Below are 8412 nucleotides of genomic sequence, written 5' to 3'. Positions count from 1 at the left end.
TGAATGTTGGTTCTACACTGTGTGTCATAATATCTTGAAAATATAGGGACGATTCCAGGCTGACTGGATCACGACTTGGGTTCAAATCCTGCACTGTCTGTAAAGAGTTTGTATGTTCTCCCTCAGTCTGCATGGGCTTTCCCTGGGGTCTCTGGTTTCTTCAAAACGTACCAGGGATGTAGGTTATTGGGTGTAAATTGGGCGGCACGGACTTGTGGGCCGAAATGGCCTGTTACTGTGCTGTATGTCTAAATTTAAAAAAAATTCAGTGTTAGTATGACCCCCTTCAGGAGGGCAGCAATGATAAGAACCCATGGGAAATCACAGCTGTAATAATTTGCCACTTAAAAACTGAGTTAACAATATACTTCACAATTTTTTCCAGACTGGCTTGTATTGATGCTTAAACTTGCAGTGGCTTTTGAGGTCACATTGTTTTGTATGGTTTTCTTCATTGCATATTAATTAATTTCCTGCTGAAGAGACCATTTGCCACACAGCCCTCCGAATGTTGGCTGACGGTTTCAGTTTGTTTTTAAATGTTTTCAGAAATTAAATTGAAACTATCTAATCATTGTAAAAGTATTGAAAGGAAGTGGGGTTTTGCAATGCTTCCTGCTGTTGTATGGCCTGGAGAAATTTGTTATGCTATTTCCATATTAAACGTATTCTATAAACACAAATGACTATTCATGTGACTTGGGATTCTGTCTCTGGTTGTTGGTGCCGAAATCAAGCGATTTTTAATTACAGCTTCAGAGCAGTGAATTCGAAGAGCTGAAGGCTTTAAAATGTTTATGCTTTGGAAGTCCAACCGTTCAAACATTTACTTAATGATTCCATGCGAGATAAAAAGATCAATATTAAATTGTATTTTGATGATCACCCTTTGCTGTCATGTACTTCCACTTCCACGGTGATGCTCTTTTTGCACTGCTTTTGCAATGGGCTTTTCGAAATGAGCTGTTGAGTAGACGGACTGGCCGGACAGGAAGCCAACGACTTTGACCATTTGATGTGCCTATTTTCCAATCACGAAAAAATTTGGTTCTGCTGCCTTTTTATTTTTTTCCACACAGTGATTTGGGCTTGTCTTGCATCATCAGTGCTTGACAGCAATGCTTTACCGTAGCCTCTTATCCATTTGAAACAGCATCATGTAGTTGACAGCTACTGAATTTAAGGTGAGCTGCCCCTCCCCCCTCCTAGCTATGGTGCAGTGTACAACAGAGCTAAGGCTACTCCTGCAAACCAAAAATGGCAGGCAGGTTTAACGCTGGTTGTTAGCATGCCATGTATTGATTACTGTGTGTCGATGCCTTGTGTTTAAATGTGAGTATGTGAATGCTGTGCATACGTTGCCTTGTCAGCTTGAGAATAATTGGAACTGCATTGCAATATAGAAGAGATGATCCTTCATTTTTTTTAAAAAAAGCTTCATATAGCTTGAAGGAATACATTACTGAAATATCATTTCAATCCCTTTTGTGAAGCTGTTTGCATGCAGCATTTTTAAAAATAATTTTTGCATCATAATACCAAATTGGTATTGCAGGACAAGCTTGGTCTAAATATCTTTTGTGTTTACCAGAATTTTAATGTCAATGTTTTGGTTTTGAGCTATCTAGTATATGATGCAGTTGGCCGATGCGACACATTTTTTTTGAGCTGTGAAGCTCTGCACATTGTGTGCAGGCGTGTGTATGCTTCTGACTGGTATGTTTGACGGGGAGTTGATTCTCACCTAGTGTGACAAGTGGCCTTTGCAGTGGTCAGCTTCAGGCTCTGAGCCTTTGGAGGAATGATCTTTGCGTGACAGCTTTCATGGATCTGCAGATGGGGTTTTTTTTTTGCTGAGCAGTCTTGCTGATGAACAGAATTCTCAGGAAAACTGCTTCTTCGAGAAGTAGAACAAGAGCGATGGCAGCTTCCTGAGAATTGGAGCAATTTTGATTTTTTTTTACCCCAAAAAGGTAATTAATGCTTGTGAGTTTGCTTGGTCTTTTATGTTTTGCATGAAAATCTCTGAAATATTTTTATGTTTTGTCTGTCTTTTTTAAAAATCTTCTCGCATGCAGATTTTAGCGCACAATCTTTCCCATTTGCTATTTCTATAGGGCTGTGAAAATTTTTTAAAAAAAAATCTTTTCGCTATGTCCTTGTTTAATGGTGTTTATCGGACATATTTGACTGGTCATCAGAATTTGCTATTTTATTTTATCTGAACTGAGGAATTTGTGGGAAGGGTTCATGTACTCGACAATTACAGCAGACAGACCTGAATGTAAGATCTCGTAGTATGAAGTTTCAGTTGTTTGCTGGATGCAGAATTTTGCCACTCAGCGTAATCTTTATCACAAAGCTTTGTAAGTGCCCTCATTTTATACCAAGGCTGTATGAAAGGAGGCATAACAAAACAAATGTATGTTGGAAGCAGCAAATTTCCATTTCTGTATAAAACATGAATGGTTCATTCTTCTCCAAAGCTAATGATTTGCAGGAAATGCTTTCTTTCCAAATGATACGCCTGTCATTGAGGCAATGACATTATCGTATTTCTCATCACCTTGGAAAAGATTGCAGCACTGTGATTCAGAGACATTTAGACGGGTGCATGATTGGGAAGGTTTGGAAGAAAAAGGTAAATGGGACTCACAGGTAGGCAACTTGCTAGTGTTGACTAATAGGGCTGAAGGGCCTGCTTCCATGTTGTATCAATTATGACCCAACTGGAACGTTCATATTTATTATTGTGTGCTCGTTTTGGTTATTATGTAGTTCTGCTCTCTTCTAATCGGCTTGGTGTTCCCCGTTCACTGTATTCCAGGGAGAGGAGGTGGAAATTAGAAATAGCTGCACAAATTATTTACTCGCGGGACATATCTCATTTTCTAATTTGATTCTTAACCTGTACACCTGCAAAACGAAGGGCTCGTAGAATCAATTGCTTTGGAATGAATGAATTACTGCAAAAGCATAAAATACAATATGCTTCCCAATAACTCCTGCGTAACAGCACGTTTCCTTGACAACCACATCCCACTCGCATTAAAAGCAAAAAAAAAGCATTTGCTCCCCAAGCTCTGGATTTTTCTTTATTTGCATATCTTTATCATCACCTACCTTGATTTTATAACGCTCTGACTTTATTCAGGAAGCAATCTGCTTTAGGTTTAAAATTGCACCAGAAAAACTAAATTGGTATCGATGTTGGATGAAGCCATGGAAGTCTCCTTATTTTAACTCAGTTAAGTTCAAGAGAAACTGATTTTCCCCTTTTTTTTCCTCAATTAAGCGCATAAATGAACATGAAAGTAAGGGGATAGGAACACCTTTTAAATTTGCACTTTTAAGTGAATGCATTTCATTTTAAGGACATGTTTGTTGGTATCCAAAGCAATTAGCTTTCTACTATTGATCTGCCAAGCAGGCTGACTAAATTCTTGGTATAATCAAATTGAAAGTCCGACGCCAAATGCAGTGGGGCAGAGGGTGACAATAATATGGCGTGCTGATCACTCGTGTTTAAAGCTTTTACTGTTTTTCTTTACACCAAGGATTAGTCAATGCGTGGGTCAAATGCGCAAGGTTGACAATGACATTGTGATCTCGTTGCTATTTTAGTGGATTCAAGTGGAAGAAGTAACTATGCATTATAATTTTAAAAATGGTTTTCTTTTGTCACCATTTGTTCGAGACTATTGATTGTTGTGGAAATTGTCCTCCTGCGAAACTCCATGGTTGCTGCTCACTGTGTGCTTTCAGCAGCCATTTTGCTGGAGCTGGTCGCATTTTGTTTATTTCTGCAGTTGATTTCAAAATGGCTGTTTGCTGCTGGGGTTGTGTTCGCAGCCTTGCAGCATAGTCTTGTAATGAGTTGGAGAGAGGCGGGTGCAATTGGCTGCACTTGGGCGCAGGCAGAGTCTGTCCTGATGGCGGAAACAGTCATTTTGTTTTGAGCATCAGTAATTGCATTAGAGTTCATGCCTTGAAGAAAAATGTGTTGCTTTGAAATTGCATGCTTGTGTTTGATCCTAAAATCGTTTGTTTCAAAGATGATTATGCTTGCAGATCATAGCAGGCAAGATGGCTCACAAAGCAAAATGTTTAACCTCACCCGCAGTGCAAACACTGCAATGGGGTGAAGCCAAATGATCTTGCCTTGAATCTGATGTGAGATTACACACTTCCTAGCATTGTAATAGCTAGATGGTTTGCTTAATTTGTTTTTGGAAATGAAGATAAGTGGTTCTTTTTTAAAAAAATGTTATTGTCGCAAACTTGGCCCATAATATTTGACAGTCTAAATATTTGAAACTGAAATGAGTAGGTTTGGGTGATGGGGGAAGCGCTGGGCATGCAAGAGAATAAAGCAAAAGATAAAGGCATTGAATGAAGAGTACGTCAGCAGACATCTTTGAAACCTCAGCTGACAAAGCCAGATAAAATGCACACTGATGGAATTACTTAGTTAATGGTTCTGCAGCTTGTAATGTGCATTGAGGTTTTGCGTGTGACTACTCAGCAGGAGTACTAACAGTTGCATCTGTGAAGCATTCAGCAGATTTTTTTCAACAGAATTTAGACTGTAATGTGGATTAATACAAAGTTGTATTCAGTCATTTGTGCACAGAGGCTCCACCCATTGGTGTGAAGGACAGAAGTCTTTTTTTTCTCCCTCTGATGTTGCATTTATTATGTTCACAACGTTCAAAATATGAGTCTCGGCTCGCAAATTGTGAATTGGTGCTGGAGAGAAAAGTTGTAGTCAACTTCAAATAGAGCTGTACCAATTTTTACTTAGGGTAAATTCTCTCTTGCGTCACTAATCTGTCATGCCACACACACATTCTTAGCGAGGAAGGCTGGTGGGGTGACCTGCTCTTTGACCTCTCTCTGTGTGGGTCTCAACTGTCCAGTGGGACGTCCTTGAGCAGCAGATTATTCTTTTAACTCCTTTGATAAGGTGGTGTGCCTCCTACTGTGAGCAGACTTGGGAACTTGTAAGGAAAGGAGGCCAGCATTTTTTTTAATGGTCACTGCTACCCAATCCCTTTGGGACACTTTTCCTCCTTATATGAAACAAATTCAAAATTTACAAAAACATTCCCCATGAAAATATGAGGTTCTGATTTTATTTTTTGTCCTTCAATCAGTGTGCATGTTGACTTGACCATACTTAGTAATTGTACCCGGATAGGTGGATGGAAATTAAATATTTGGTTCATCTGGGAAATCTCTGGTCTCTTGCCCTGTAATTTACTGTTCAGATACTTGCCTTAAAGGCCATTTTATAGAGGAAAGTCATGCAATTACTTCAGTACTGAAACTTCTAACTATTGAATTTCAGCTGTGGCTGTCAACAGTAGCAGATTAACCATGAAGCTGAAGCCTAGTGGCCCAGTGGATAAGGGGGCCCAAGCCCCTAGGCTTCAGCTTACTCAGTAAAGGGTAACCTGGTCTCGGTTTATTATTTCACAATTTCTGCATGGGTGAAACTGGTGACTTGCCGGGGAGACACATGCAGTGGTTTCTGGAAGCTGGCGGCATGAAGATTTGTGCAATGAGAGAGGAGGGGGGCTCCAAAATACTGGTGCCCAGCCTGCCACCTGTGGTAAGTAAACAGTGGGAGGGGTGTGTGGCTGGTGATGTCTGACGCAATGGGGGCGGCCCGGCTAGGGCCATTTGTCCTGTCACTGGGGCGATGGAGCAGGGGCTCTTGTTCAAAGACTTCCAAGTGGCTACGAGTCGGACCTCTCCCTACTAAGTGGGGGGGGGGGAAACGGAGTTATTTCCCTGCCCAGCGGGATGGGGACGCGACCACTCCCTGCCCAGCAGGTCAGGGCTGGGTGGGCAGTGACCTCTCCCTGCCCAGGATACAGGGGACACAACCTCTCCCTGCCCAGGGTACAGGGGACACAACCTCTCCCTGTCCAGTGGGACAGGGGACAGGGCCAGGGGGATGTGACATCTCCCTGCCCAGCGGGATGGGGCCGTGAGTCGGCGACCTCTCCCCACCCAGGGGACCCCTTTAACGTCTTGCTGAAATTGGCAGGGTCAGCAAAAAAAGTTGCACATTAAATGTTGACTTTGTATAATGTTAAACAAAATCAGTGATTTCTCTTCAAATAATTGTTTGAACTTTAATATGTCTACGTTTTTAATCATCACTGTGACTTTTGCATAATCAAGTTTTTTTTAATAAATGAAAGCCTAATTCGTTCCTTCGCTGCAGGGATATTTGGTCTTATTATTTATGCAACAGTTGTGGAAAACGTGTAATGCATAAATTGTCTTGAATTAAATCTCAGCAAAACGAAAGGGGGAAGCGGAACTCACTCACATTTGTAAATCGAGATGTAAAATCACAAAGCTGGAGGAACTCGGGCGGTCTCAGCGTCTGTCGGAGGTAAAGATGTATTACCGACATTTTGGGCCTGAGGTATCTTTACCTTCTGTGCACGCCATGAGGCCAGCTGAGCTCCTCCAGTATTTCTGTGCTTTACCACAGTCACGGCATCGGACGAAGGGTGTAGGGAGGTGGGTCCTTTCTAAAGATCAGCCCAGGTAGTTAATCCTCCACTGACTATCAATACTAGAATTTGTGTATTTTTGTTTTAAACACACAGCACAGTAACAGGTGCTTTCAGTCCGCGAGCCCTTGCTGCCCAATTGACCTACGATCCCGGTACGTTTTGAAGGGTGGGAGGAAACCGGAGCACCTGGAGGAAACCCATGCAGATAGTGGGAGAACGTACAAACTCCTTACAGACAACACCAGGTTCACACTCGGGTTGCTGGTTCTATAACAATTCAAAAAAAATTGATGTTTTAGCTGCCCTTCACAAAATGAAGGAGAGACGCGACGAGTCAACAGGCTGCACGAAGACACAACTAAAGGAGCCTAAATGGCCAATCAAGGAAAGCGGATCACAAATGCACCAATCTGCACTGAGGGGGCTTTGACCACGGCCTTCAGTTTGAGACTAAAGGCAGGGCTGAGCCCTACATTCATCTGGGGTTTGTTGTTTTTTTCTGGGAACAGCATGTTCTTTCTGCATGCAGCTATAACCTCTCCTGCGCTATAGGCTCCACAGAGCCATAGCTTGTAGCAGCTAGCTACAGTTGTAACCCCGATGGTCCAGACAGCACTCTGGACCCAACAATCAACATGCTCTCTTTGAAGCTGCCGAGCTTCTGGTCAGCGCAGCCCAAAATATGTTTCCAGCAAATCGAGGCACAGTTCACCCGCAGAAAGCAGACTCCCTGCTGGCCGAGAGGGAAACAGCCTTCGCACTCCATGAGATGTCCATGCATGACGCCACCCCAGCACTGCAGCACGTGGACAGGCAACGGCAGCAAAGACCTAGCTGAATGACCAGCCACGAGGACAACGGACATCCCCGGTGAACAATACTGTCATTATCATCAGTGCTGGGGTGCAGTGTTCTTCAGCTACTGAACTCCTTGCTGGTCCACTGCCATGGTCACCTTCCCTGGAGGGTTGTCTCCCTTTCTTTTCCAACAGGGTGACAAGGTGGGTGTTTCCTCTATTTCTGTTGCCCTGCACAACATGAGCAAAACTAAGGAACTGATTGTGAACTTTATGAGGGGGGAAATTGGGGGAACATGAACCAGTCCTAATTGAGGGGTCAGCAGTTGAAAGGGTTAAGAACTTAAAATTCCTGGGTGTCAACATCTCTGAAGATGTATCCTGGGGCTTCCATGTTGATGCAATATGAAAAAGGCTCGCCAGCTGTGAAACATCAGGAGGAATTTGAGGAAATTTGGTATGTCACCAAAGACTTGCAAATTTCTACAGGTTTATGGTGGAGATGATTTGGTCTGGTCACATCACTATCAATGCACAGAACAGGAAAAGATGACAGGGAGTTCTAAACTCAGCCAGCATCATCATAGGCAATCATCTTCATGCTATTAAGGACATCTACAAGAGGTGGTATCTCAAGAAAGCAGCCTCTTATCCTTGAAGACTTTCACCACCCAGGCCATTCCCTCTTCACACTTACCTTCAGGAGCCTGAAGATGAACACCCAACAATACAAAAACAGCTTCTTCCCCTCCACCATCAGATTTATGAATGGATGGTGAACCACCGATACCACCTCACTTTTTCTTCTTTTGCACTATTTTTTTTGTGTAGGTTGTTGCAATTGTGCACCTGCAATGCCACTGCAAAACAATGAGTTTCACGACGTGTTCTTGACAGTAGATTCTGATGCTGTAGCGGCGGCTACACTGCTAACTGAAGGATCGCACAACCAGATGGGTTGAGTTCAGTGAGCAAAACTGATTTATTGTAGGCTGCCTGGCTGGTCTTATACTCCCAGCCCGGACCTGGCTGAGAACTGCGCTGGGGGGCCCCCAACGTCACTGGGGTGTCATGTGGGT

General features: G+C 42.9%; 1 protein-coding gene across 7 annotated transcripts in view; it reads left to right on the top strand.

The window, feature by feature from the left end:
- Positions 1–925: 925 nt before the first annotated feature.
- The window catches only part of zbtb38 (zinc finger and BTB domain containing 38), a 137444-nt gene continuing 129957 nt past the window's right edge, over positions 926–8412 (top strand). For 2 of the 7 annotated variants that reach the window (XM_069897316.1, XM_069897314.1), the window contains exon 1: positions 926–1184. The gene's annotated coding sequence lies outside the window, so the exon portion shown is untranslated. Of the gene's footprint in view, positions 1185–1257; positions 1333–1656; positions 1974–8412 lie in introns of those variants that run through there. The other 5 variants (XM_069897309.1, XM_069897311.1, XM_069897317.1 and 2 more) reach the window with 4 other exon arrangements.

Source organism: Narcine bancroftii, chromosome 9 (genome assembly GCF_036971445.1).
Source record: "Narcine bancroftii isolate sNarBan1 chromosome 9, sNarBan1.hap1, whole genome shotgun sequence".
Taxonomy (NCBI): domain Eukaryota; kingdom Metazoa; phylum Chordata; class Chondrichthyes; order Torpediniformes; family Narcinidae; genus Narcine; species Narcine bancroftii.
Note: the sequence above shows the minus strand (reverse complement) of the source record. Positions and strands in the feature narration are given on the sequence as shown.